Consider the following 13,655-nt stretch of genomic DNA (forward strand, 5'->3'; position numbering starts at 1 on the left):
AACTCTCTCAAATTATTGTTCCGCTTGAAATTGCGCATCAATCTCTACGCGCTCCAGTTTTTTAGCAGCCCGTCTATAACATTGTGTCAATTTGGCTTGTGTCTTGGCGAGGCAGAAGCAGTTCCATAACCTGTCTTTATTCAAATGGAAAAACAGCAGCTATCATATAATCACGCCTTTTATCCCTCATTTGCATTTGTTAACTGCACATGACGCGATGTTTTCTAAGTACGTACACATATAAATGATAAGTGAAGCTGCAAAGAGATTCAAAAATTCAAACAATGTCTTCAATGTGTTTATTTTAATACGTTTAGAAAAATGCTGTACGATTCACCGTTGAACGTATTAATTTTATATTGACTTTGTCACCTATAGTATAGTTTATTATTTTGAAATATTTTAATAAAAACGTATACTTAACTCTGTAACCACCTAGAAATACTTTAAAGATTCGTGGCAGCAAAAAACAATTCTGAAATAATGCAATGATACATACTTCATAATAATGGCTTTGTTTTACTATCCAATTCCTCAATGAATGAATCCAATTCCTAAATTCCTGTAGACTGAGATGTCAAGAAATTGTTGTTTTTCAGCTATGAAATGAACTCCCTCTGAAATATCCCAAAATCACCGGCACACGAGGCAGCTTCCATGCATCACTAGTCCTGCAGCTTCGGCTTCAAAGTATCGATGCGACGTCGGACTTACCAAGCTCCTCTGTCACTTCGGAGAGCTGCCCAAGGATTCTTCATTTAGGATAAAGGGTGAAAAAATATTCAACAAATTTTATGTTAAACTTTTTTGCTAAGTAATTTAAAATGCGCTATAATTTATCTGATAATTGCCAAAAATCCAGAAAAAAATATAACGGAGAAAATTATTCGTGTACATACGCCAGGAATTCTTTTCAACATCTTCGTGCGAAATTCCACCGAATAAGGGTTGTGAATGAAGGAGAATAAAATAAAAGAATTTGAAATTGTTTTCTGGAGAAAGAAGTTAAAAATAAGAATAGAGGGAAACAAATAACATTATTCTAAGAACAAAATTAGGAATACAATATTATCAGAAGCAATGACCTGGCGTGAAGGCTTGCATTTGCGTGAGGTCAAGTGAGAAATTTAGTAGATTCAGATATATCTCCCTCAAAGCCGTGCAGTAATATTAGGCTCGCATTAGACTCACCGCAGCGGATCAGCTGAGCAACAATACGCTTGTCTCGTCGAGCATAAAACTTGCTAATTTCTATTCCTGTTCTGCGATTTGACCGTATTAATATGTCCAGCTCTCTCGCGAAGTGGATCTACAGCGGCTGTACTATCAGAACTCGCTTGAGTACACACGTACATATATATTGAGTACACACGTACACACTGCCTGATGCACTGCTCAGTGCCCACTGCTCAGCAGTAGCAACCGTATTCTCGTCTGAAATTCGTGATTTATCTTGAAAAACCCGACTAGTGACGGGATGGCAGATGGGTTCACGAACTCCTCACCATTTTTTATATTGATGTTGCGGCCCTGGTTGGGCACTTGGCGTTAAACCACCTCCTGACGCCGATGTATAACAAATTCCATTGTGTTTCGCAGATATCATTGCTAACACACTACTTATGTCAGCGTATGCAAAGTTTCAGTATTTTTGTAGGCCATGATAATTGTGCAAGCAGTGACACGTAGAAGATTCAAAACTAAAATTAATTTACAGTTAGGATGAGTGTACAGTGTACACGGTAAAAGTAGAGTCAGCTAGTGTATCAATCTTTTCCGTCTCGAGTATGTGTGCGCTATTGGCCAGAAAGGACCCAGTAATTCTTAACACGAGGCCAATAACATGATAGTCAGTAGCTATTAGAAGGGGTAAATGGCGGTCACTACTGTCCCGTTTACTGGCACCTTAATTATGAAGGATGGGACAAGAATTGTCCCTTGTCGCTGATGGAAAAATGCTCAACATGGCAGCAGTCTTCTTCTGGAGATGTGTGCATCATTAGTTAAATTTTCTTCTGAATCCTGAGATGAGCATGAGAAAGTGTGGCTTATTTATCCCTAATTTGTCAAAAATGACAAATAATTTTTGTTGACCACGAGCTACTCTACTTATCTTTACATTTATATTAAACTTTAATATCTCGAGCGATCAGCTCCGTTCAATTTATATCAGTGTCTACAGCCCGAAATTATCGGACTTTTAATAATTTAGAAATTTGATTTATTCAAAGTCAGGATACAAGATTTATGACGAATTTCATGACTAGAAGGCTATAAGTGATGATCAATGTGCTAGTCCGGAAACAAAATACATGTGGAATGCCATGACAAGAGGCAAACACGTTTTTTACGAATATGGTACCCAGAAACCAAGATACATGTAGAATGTTATGACTAGAACGATAAGCGTTGTGAAGTTTATGGTAGTACGGATACAACACATATTCACGGAATGTTATGACTAGAATAAAATACGTTGTATAAAATATGGCAGCTAGAATACAACAGAAATATACATATTGAATCTCATGACTAGAAAGAAATACGTCTTTAGGAACACGGCAGTCATGATACAACCAACTGGCATAACGTTCCGAATAGAAGCAAAAACGATCGTAGAAATCTTTTAGACAGGATACAACAAACAACTCTAATATGGACTAATCCATTGCATGCCCATCTAATATGGACTAATCCATTGACTAATCCATTGCATTGCATTGCAAGTACAACATGCAGACTACAGAGTCGGCGATTTCCAGATGTTCATACGCAGTTTCAAATAATTTTAGTTTAATGGTGAGATACGAAGAACCCAGATGACGAAAGATCACATGTCACTAAATTGACCCATTGAATGCGAGTGACAGAAGTTCCATCGTATATCTGACTACTGCTTGAAATATTAACGATTTTATTTCGAATCCGAGTTACAAATTTGCTTTCATAACAAACCAGATTGGTATATTTCCTAGTTGATAAAATAATATATGTTATTGTTGTTGTAGATTAGTCATTAAATAAATAAGCACTCTCTGTCCTCGAACACTTGGCCAATGATCGCAATTAAAGGATGAAGAAAAACTGATGAATTAAGAAATATAATAATAAATGAACGATAAATACAAGAAAACAAATATCAAAAACTATAGACCGTGTGTCTATCTAGCCCTTCACTTTCAACTTTTAAGAATCCTAGGTTCGGAGCCTCGCTCTGTGGTGGATCACATAACAATGACAAGTTACATGACGGATCTACACGAGGTGACGTAATAGTTCACTCAAAAAGCAAAATAACAAAACCTGTAGCCTAACTATCTATGAAATTATTATCTATAGGCAATCCCTAACATTATAACGTTGTATTGAGATGGCATAATTTGTTCAGGATTCTATGCAACGGTGAAGATTTGAACAGAGAACAGGGATCGAGCAATGCCAGGCTAGGAGATTGTCCTGCGGATTTGGCGATGTTCCAACTCATTCACTGTGGCAGTGGATAATGTACACGCAGGAATGTTGGCACTGCCACAACATTGCTCGTGTGCATGCCGGGCAACACGGACATGTACAGTTGAGCTCTGCGCTCACACATTGTAAAATTACACAGAATTTGTCTCCTCAATTTTGGGTCAGAGAAACACAATGAGGAAATTTCTGTATGTAAAATCGTTTTTCAGAACGTTCTCTACAGCTGGATGGATATTTGTGTCGCTATTCATGGCTTGCGACTGGTGCGACAGCCCGGTGCCCGCACTGTGTGGTAAGGGACTATTGCTTTATCCTGATTATTTATCTTGTATATATACGTCTTAATTTCTGAATATTTATGTTGCACAATTGTGCTTGTATCAAAGAATATTTTTTATAAAGTCTAAATTTGTTCATTTATTTGTTTTCAGCAACCGTTGCGATAAAAAGAAAATTCGTGGCAATATTTGACATCCTGCGCCGCGTAAATTTTACAATAATACACATATTGAATACGAAAGTCATTCAATAAATTTATGCAAATATAGGGGACGTCATTATCCGTAATATTGAATACAATATGAATTGAAATTGGCAGGAAATTATTTTAAAGCCTCAGTTGAACTTAATAATTAATCGGTGCATTCGTACAAAATTAAAAACGCTTGCAAACCTATGTGAAGATGTCTATAGAAAAAAAAACATTATAATTGAAAAATTTCCACAGCAGTGGAAAGTTTTATTTTGATGAGTTGTGAAATTGAACGCTTTGAGCCTAGAAATCGAGAAAACAATCCTTCATTATTCAAATTATTTTCCCTGAGATTTCATGCCGTGTCGCATCAAAAGTTTTGCACAAAAACGAACAAGCGGCCTCGTAAGCTGACGGCGATACAGTCTTACACGACTAAGGGATTTTCTTTTTCTCCCTTAACCCTCTGCCGCCGTATGTCACTCTCCGGGAACATAACTTTCAACTTAAATTATGCGTAAACTATTGAGTGTAGCAACCTGAGTACGTTTGTACACAACAGCTAGAGAACATTTTAAAGTTGTCGTGCGTTGCGGCAACCATCAGTGCAAGTCATTTTGCGCTCACTAGAACGTATCCTTTTAAGGAAGTAGGCGCGTGACAATATTGCTCCGGTTACTCATGTCAGGCGGTAGAGGGTTAAGTCGTAATGTTTTTGGAAGTCGCCTGAAGATGCGCTTTAATTGTTCTAAATCTTAAGTTTTATATTGTCCTCTTAAATCAAATAACGATGAAAGAGATGCACTTGTACAGTAACAAACGATTCCTGTTTACTTGACTGTGTATAATAACTATTATATCTTTGATTTGGCTTCACGCTTTGATGTCGACATATTGTTTGGACTTTCATTGTATTGTTCGTTTGTATTGTCTGAATTCAGAAAATATTTTTCTCACTGACAGGATTTTCTAGTTTGAATGTTAACAAATTTTTATTTTCTATCCCATTAATATTCGGGCAGGTCACAATTCCTCACTTTCTTTTCATTTTAGGAAAACTTCGGCGATTAGGATTAGGAAAACTTCAACGTCATCATGGAACTTGGCGTGCAATCAACACATCATATTAGGTAATAAAATAACTTTTATAGCAAATCTTTCACTGATTCCCGGCTAATCAAACGATTACTGATGACGCTGCCCCTTTTGCAGCTATTATATTTATGTGCATAAATAATTGTAAATATAAATAAATTATTATATTTATGTGCAGCACCTATTATATTTATGTATTGGCAACCGTTGAAACGTAATTAAGCTCTCTACTCAACATCTCTGCACTCGTGCTGCGGCAACTGGCGCAATGTTCGTCCCGTAATCCTCCAAGTGCACAATAAATCAGACGTCAGTTCAAACATATAGGAAATACGGTATAATATGAGGTTTAGCATCTATATTCAATTATTGAGCAATAGAAGCTCAGCGCAGTGCACAAAATCTACGGATTTCTTCTCTTAGATTTACATTACTTGTTCCTTCTGATATGCAAAGATAATTCTTGCTGTCTTCGTGTGGTGTTTTTGAGCAACGAAACTTTGTTTCGAAACCAAAAGCTTACTATAGTGACTTGGTTCATCGTTTATATTTGATGCAGCTAGCATCAGAAAAAACGCCGTTCCCGTTTTTAAATCTAATAAAATTTTTCATGCTGCTTCGCGATATCCCAAGTAAAAAGCTTAACTTTTTTCTGTTGACAAATCGGAAAGAAAAATCGAGTTTCCGACAGCAACGGACTGGAAAATTTAACGGTGTTTGATTTATTTAAAGGAGCAAAATTCATTTCAGAACTCCAAAAATTATCCGTTCTCTTCTTTCTCTGTGCGTCTATATGGCACTGTTTTCAAGCAATTTTATAGTACTTAAATCCACAGATATTCAATTAATTACGTGGATGTTACAATGTCTTTACAAGTGTTTGGTATTTGTTGCGATTTTAATGTTTAATATTATTAATATACTGTATGTGACATTGGTAGTCGGAGCTGCAATTGTTTCATCAACGCTAACGTTGACATTGCAATTAATTGTAATTAAGTTGTAGGAATGATCTCACGTTAAAAGACGCAAAAAATGCAGCGCCATATTTCCACACAGTTACTCGTGTCTGCCAAGCATCGTCGGTCAGCTCGTGAAACAATTCAATTGCTATGCATCGCTCGATGGTGAGAACGTTTTATTAGAGCCACTGTATTTTTATTTAAATTTCTGCTTAATGAGTTAGATGAATAAATTGGAGCCGGAGTCCTTCTCACTCGCAAGCTCATTAATTAATAATATTTTATAACATAATTATTTTTACCCTCAGCTAATAATATCGCCCATAAAGTGAAAATTTTCTGGCATTAAAATCTGCTCACACTTAAGCGTCACCGTTTGTGGGAACATTTTGTTTCTGTTTGAATGCAATCCTGTCAAATTGTGACATGACGTTACAGTCAGAAATTGAATAGAATCTTCTGAAACAATCTAAGGTTTAAGCAAGTCTTAATTATCAAGATCTTCAGAAGAAGAACGGCGTTCTAACTCCAATTACAAACTTGTTCTATCCAAACTCATCTGCATTATTTGATTTGCTTCTGTCGCGACGATATTTACAAAGCTGTATATCTACATAGTTTCCGTCGACGCTACAACCTTGAAGTCTTCCATGTACATAAGTTTCCTTTCTTTGACTCAGGATTCATCACAGAAAGACATAATTGATCGTCCACATTTATTAAATAAAGCTTGATTAATATTTTCATGATCATAATCTATTGCAAAGTGGTCTTAGAGATACCATGGCATCGTAAGCCAGCATGGATCAATGTTTTAGAAATAAAAAAGGCAGGTATGATCCGATGGATGGAGTCAAAGGTTGGATGAAACTAAGCTAAAACTGAAGTCGGTGTTCATGTTTGGGATGATCAGAGCCATACAGGCTGCTGGGAAAATATTGCAGATAAGAGTTTGCGATAAACCAATTACCAAATACATTCCTTGTATAACAATCCTTATTATTACTTTACATACTTATTTACAATCCTTTAATCCTTACAAAATTATTTATACCTTATTTTGCATTCGTTGGAATTCACATAGATATATTTACACCGCCAACTGCTACCATTGAAATCTGCGAAAAAAAAATTAAGCTCTTGCCTTTATAGACTGGTTAGGATTGCAGAATGCGCCGGGAAAAAATTTCTGCTGTTAAGGTTCTAATTAAAGATAACTGTCTTAAAGGAAACAAGTTTAATAATGCCCGTACTGAAACGGATAACTGTTTAGAGTCGTTAACACAGTAAGTTATGGCTCCTTCTTGTGGTGTGCTTAGACGCTTGAAGCTATGTTTTGAAGCTTTCCTTACAGGACAATTATGCAGTACGAAAATTTCCAACGAGTAGTGTGCAAATCATAATAGAAGTATTCAGAAAAATGAAGTCTGAATATTCGCAAAATCTATTGACCTTACTTTTTTACAAATTAGCATCACATCCTAACGAAGCACATATATCCCTGCTGCTGCAGCTTAGCTTCCATCTCACAACCATCTTCCAGCTATGGCCTACAGCTCTTTAGCTATGGTTAACTCTTCATTAAAACAACGAACTTATGAAACACATATAACTGCGTTGTTATGGTGCATGTAGCATGAATGGTTAAGGATTTCTATCCCTTACACTGCTCAGTCGTGTAAAAATGTACTATCGTTACGTAATTTTATGTGATCGCCTGTCGTGGTGAGCATTTCATGAATAATCTGGCTTCAAAAATAGACTGAAATAAGAAATTGCCATTTTTTAGGAAATGACTGAAAAAATATCAAAATAAAAATATCTTTGCAATAAATATTGAACGCTTGTCATGAATCAGTTAAATAGATCAACGGTCGAGAAGTCTACGGGCGCGAACAGAGCTGAATGATATGCTAAATTATTTTCTATTGCCGTGGAAAATACAAGAATTTTTTAGCTTTTCTCATCAGAATTAAGAGAATATTAATGATTCATCATCATTATCATGATAATGCAATCAATGATTGATTACTATTATCGCAATTTTATTAGCGAAAAATCCATACATTGATAAAAAATAATTGAGATACAAAATTAAAAATATTAGACTCTAATAGTAAGATTGTTTGAATTAGTTGACATGTGACAGCTTATAAGAGCTCAAAGTAATACCTCATCAAGTCTTAAATTTCTAGATCGGCAGCATGTTTCTCCCTAAAATCTGGAGGAACCTGTTTCTCTCCAGCAAATGTTTCTCCCCACACCATCAAAATTTATTCTCCAATAAGATCATTAGGAATAATTTTATAAATGTTTTACTCATCGATTTATCACAGTAGCATATTACCGGTTCAACATGAACGACCATTTTCACAAGTTTTCGTTCTATTTTTTGTTTCATCCATGCAGCATGATTAAAGAACTTTGGGAAGGAATTCGATTGCCTGGTATTGACACGAGTCAAATTAAATTTTCCAAGTTACATAGTCGTCTACCCTCAACTCGTGTATCTGTAGCACAACTTTTCAAGTCGCAAGGATCCCTCAAACTTTGGAATAAGTTTCATCAGCTGCATTTGAGGCTTCAAGACCCGAGAAACACATTCCCTGAATTTGAAGTAATTTCAGACGGTTCGATGAAACCCGGGAAGCAGCGTAATATGGGGTAGAAATTATTAAACCTTATTATTTATTTCCCTAAACATTTAGAAACGCTGCCTATAGGAATGTTTTCTTCATCCTTAAATATTGACTACTTAATCCCAATTGAAAATTTATCCTAAAAAAGTGATTTTATCGAGGAGTAAAAAGTGTGATAATTTTTGTGGTATCATTTGCATTTATGTTTGTTTTAGTGGCCTTAGCTGCTATTGCGCTTCAGATCGAGCTATCTTGCGCCGAGTGTCGCGTCATTTGTGTATAGAAACGACAATGTTTCTTAGAACAGCTAAAAAGGCTATAGATCTCCTATAATAAAAAATTTCATAGATTTCTTTTATTCTCATAAAACTTTCAGAAATAACATTTAAACTTTTAGGGTAGTATTCATGACCATAACATCTGGTGCGTTTTGTTTCGGAATTTAAGTTGCCCAGTGCTGGTCACGCTTTGTTTTTTCAGTGCTGACTGTCAGCATGAACAGAAACAGGCGTCGTGATTCTCTAGCCATCAATATAATTTGTTTGAATGCAAGACCGTGGAGCGAGTGAATAATTTTGCTATTTCTTTTGAAATAGAAAAGAATTAGTTCGATGTTTTCTTGCATGTTAAAGAAACTTCCAAGTAACTGGACCGTGATAGAGCACTAGAATTCCTTCTTTGTAATCCAATGTGGGACAGCAATTACGTCAAACTGCTCAGAATGAGACTGTTTATTGAGTTAGAAGACAATTAATTCGTGTAATAAGAGACTCGGTAGAACAGTGCAGCGTCGTCTGACAACAGCTAGAGCTCGAGAACACCGCATATTAAAGGCAAATATTTGGTCGTCACTGGCAACAAGTGCGGCGCTGCTTCGGGACTCAGGCGAATCTTGTGCCCTCGTCCAAGAGAAAGTCTTGCATAGAAATCAAATGGACGTTGGAATTGCTAAGAGCATTGTCAAATCTCAGGAATGAAAAGCTTGCTTGTTTTCAAAGCTTGGCGAAGTAAGCTAGAGCAAGGGAGGAATACTTTGATCGCCGCATGATACAGAAATGGAAATCTGAGCAATGCACTGTCGTAATTGGAAAGCAATTGTAGCACTCCACATCTCTCTCGGAATATCATTTCAATTTTTATAATCACATGCTATGCCCCAAACCCTGCCCGGAAAATTCCTACATTTTCCTAAAATTCCTAAATTCCTAAATTCAAAAATTCCTACATTTTCCTAAAAATTCCTAAAATTCCTAAATTTTTAACTGTCAACAAATTCCTACTCTTAGTTCACTCGACATTTTTGTATAGGGATTTATTCTTGATATTTTAAATCAATCTTTTTGCCTATCTATCGTATTTATCTTGAGTAATTTAATTTCAGTTAGAAGAAAGCGAGTTATCGTGCTTTGCTTATATACATGCAGTATTTTAGCGAAGGCTTCGGTTTTAAGGTCAGTGTAATTAGAGGCGGAAAGGCCAGGCAGCTCAGCGGGGCCCAATTCGTCTGCAAGCTCTGAAATCAAAGGAGAAATTCATTGGAGGATTTCCAGGGCTCAATAGGCTAGAAATAGGCTCCTTAGGAGCCGAGATTTCAGTAGAGCAGCACAAATTTAATTTGATAGTCTGTGAAAGTTAGAGTTTAAAACTTTTTCATTTCTTCGCTACATGCATTTAAACGATGAGAAAATAGGAATTTTTTTAATCTCCTTAGTTTGGTTTTCGATTAACATAAATGCAGTTTTGATGAATTTAAACACACGTGTCAGGACAATGCTCTTCCACCGTAGATATATTTGTCTATGCATCCCGATATAGATCCAAGTGAATGTCAATTTATGATTAAATTACACTGTACTACGATGCTGCATTCAGCATTGTTGAAAACCCTTGGCCACTATTTAGTTTTCTGATGTTTATTTTCCTGCGTAGCGCATTTTGTCCTGATCAGCACGCTACACATATAGGTGTTAAGATGTACCACGAGAGTTGTAGCCAGAATATGGGGTATAATTTCTTACCGTGCCCTAAAACTTAATAGGATCTTTAAAATTAAACTTGATTTTTTTCCCCAGGTGTGTGGTTTACAACCAAATTAAAAGAATCGTACAAATATTTGTGCAAAATGTCATATCTTCCTACTGTAAACTATTAATATATATTTCCCTCGTTACGATATAGTCTTCATTTGACCAACATAACGTTTTGATTTACCGATAAATATTTTATTACATCAGCAGGCAGAGAAATGAATGACAACTAACGCAATCGGACATTTCTTAAACAGACTCCTGATTTTTTTTAATGAAAGTTGGCTGACTACAGAACTAACTTGTCCGAGAAATAGGCTCGAGATCCTCCGTATATGGTTGATTGGCTAGCGCTAGACGGTTCCTAAACTTATTCTTGCTCTGTTAAAATGTTGCTCTTTGTGTGATTTGAAGGTTGGTTCTGTACTAAATTTTTTAGTATCAATTCCTTGGGTAAGCTCGGCACACATTTACTCCAGAATTTAGGTGTCAGCCACAGTTCCGCAGCACTTCTCCGTCGAGTAGTCAAGCTGCCTCTAACAAGCGTCTTCAGTCTAATGAGCTTCGTCAAGCGCGTTGTTTTTGTAAGCTTAAACATAACGAGGTCGCCGCGGCAATGTCGAAACACTTTTGACGAAAATTTTTGTTCATGTTGTATGCTTGGGCTTGGTCTCAAGCATGAGTAATTCCATGTTTTTATAGTTAAATAATTCTGTTTATAACATCTAACAATTGCTTTTGGTCAGCATTCACACAAATTTATCCGCAATAAAGGTTTTGTTTCTACATGTATTGATCTGATCAGTTGTTTTTAAAAGTAGGATTAAAGAACTCCAATAATTTTCCTGGTCATTCACTGCTTTCTAAATGTGCAATATAAGCATTTCACAATCACTCTATCATATTTTTTTGCTATATCTATAGTAAAGACCCGTGAATTTCGTCTACACCAAAAATGAATATTACTAGCCTGTGACGACAAATTTTAACTTTAAGTATTCGTTATTGATTGGTTCTAATTTTGTTTTAACGATGAAGTGCGATGAGAATATGGCAAGACGTGATTCGAAATTATTCCGCTTAGTAATGTTTATCAGGCTCTACACTTATATTTAGTAGTGCCTAGTAGTAATTTTTACCAGGCAAATGTTTACCAGGCACTACAAGCGCTTTCGGCACCTTCAATACTTGTTGTTTCTCACAACATCGTTCTAAATATCGTCTAGGAAGCCTGTACATGAAGAGAACAGCACCTTCAATACTTGTTGTTTCTCACAACATCGTTCAAAATATCGTCTAGGAAGCCTGTAGATGAAGAGAACGTTGCGACATAAGTCGGATATCTGGGTGACATCAAGAGACAAGCCGTGGCTCTCAGACGACTCGAGTCTTACAATGCCGTCGCTTTGGCCGGAGTAAAACGAAAATGGTCTGGAATTGAAGACAAATTTTGCACTCCACCACCACTTCAGCTTCACGCGCGAGACCATTTCTTCACAAATTTTACCTCAATAATAAATCTCAACAAAGTCCTAAATTCTGCAGTGGAAACATTATTCACACACTGGTTTTTCTACCTCAAAAGCTTCAGGCAACAGCGCGATTACGATTAGTTTATTCGGAATGATTATTTTTTTCTAAGATGTCGTCGTGCGAGACTGTATCAGGGCAAGAATAGTAACGTCCTTGAACAAAAAAAATCGTGCTCGAGTAATACCATAAAATCATATAACAAGATACCATTTGGTATCTATTTTTGTCATATATATACTTTATAGCAGCCTATAGAAAAGTAAAGGATAGTCCCTTCAACTGTCAACAAATTCGTGCATAATCAAAATTTTTTAATAATGTAAGTTGAATTGCGGAAGGAATTTCATCATGCGTTGAAATATAAACTGAAGATAGAATCATTACTTTTAAAGATTAATTTCAAACAGTAAGATTAGTAATATTCAAACTGGTATCATGACTAATAATATTGAGCTCACTTTCATCAGTCAGTACCTAGCCTCATGAACTCATGCGCCTCATGGATAAATAAGGCAAGATTTATAAGTTAGATGAAGGCGTAGACGAGTTGCGTTCACGTGTAACAATCTTCTATTAGTCTCTGCTCATTGAGTCGCCAGCTTCTCTTTTTGTTTCAGATTTACACTTTCAAAGCTATTAAATTGTTAGGTACCAAATAAACCCAGTTCAGGCAAGGGGCTTTATGGACTAGTTTCCAGTGCTCCTATAAGAATAAATAAGAAGAAGAAGAAGAGTCGCCAGCTAGCACTAACACTCTGCATGCTACGTGTGCTTGACTGATGCACGATAACGAACAGCCAGCCCAGCCAACATTGTGTACTAGTGTGTAGTAATGTGTACATTGTGTACTAGTGTGTAGTAATGTGTACATTGTGTAGTAATGTGTACTAGTGTAGTAATGTGTACATTGTGTACTAGTGTGTAGAGAGCGTGCAACTATCATTATCATTGAGCTGCCAGAATGGTAAGCTCAACGTACCCGGGTTAAAGAGTTACTTTCCTATATGTTATGAAAAACATTTTACACTTTCATACACTTTTGGGCATTAATATCTATGAAAACATAAAAGATCCATTAAAATGATCATCATCAAAATGATTATGTATCCATGGATCCATCATCATTTTGATCCATTAGGTTCAGCAACATCAAATAACCAAGGCAATAAAACTAATAGGAATCTAGTAACAGGGGAAACATCCTTCTCAAAAGATGCATAAGATGCTGTGCAAGACAATCACTTTCTTTCAGTTTACATGGCGTACGCTGCAGGCATGCAGATGACAAACAAGTAATCTTCATGGACTATCATTCGTATTTCGAGAATGCATTATTTCAGAAATCTGAAACCATTATTTGTGAAAGTGAAAAGAAAACGCACCGCCGACAATTGACGTTACTTCACCAACCAGTGGCACTGTCTCAAACGTTATATGTTACAACGGTTAATGAATA

The 13,655-nt window shown here is 36.3% G+C and overlaps 1 protein-coding gene across 4 annotated transcripts in view; it reads left to right on the forward strand.

Annotated features, from left to right (window-relative positions):
• Positions 1-13,655, forward strand: part of LOC108667827 (receptor-type tyrosine-protein phosphatase kappa) — a 77,867-nt gene that overhangs the window by 28,528 nt on the left and 35,684 nt on the right. The gene's annotated exons all lie outside the window — the stretch shown is intronic.

Source organism: Hyalella azteca, unplaced genomic scaffold (assembly GCF_000764305.2).
Source record: "Hyalella azteca isolate HAZT.00-mixed unplaced genomic scaffold, Hazt_2.0.2 contig8321, whole genome shotgun sequence".
In the NCBI taxonomy this organism is placed as follows: Eukaryota; Metazoa; Arthropoda; class Malacostraca; order Amphipoda; family Hyalellidae; genus Hyalella; species Hyalella azteca.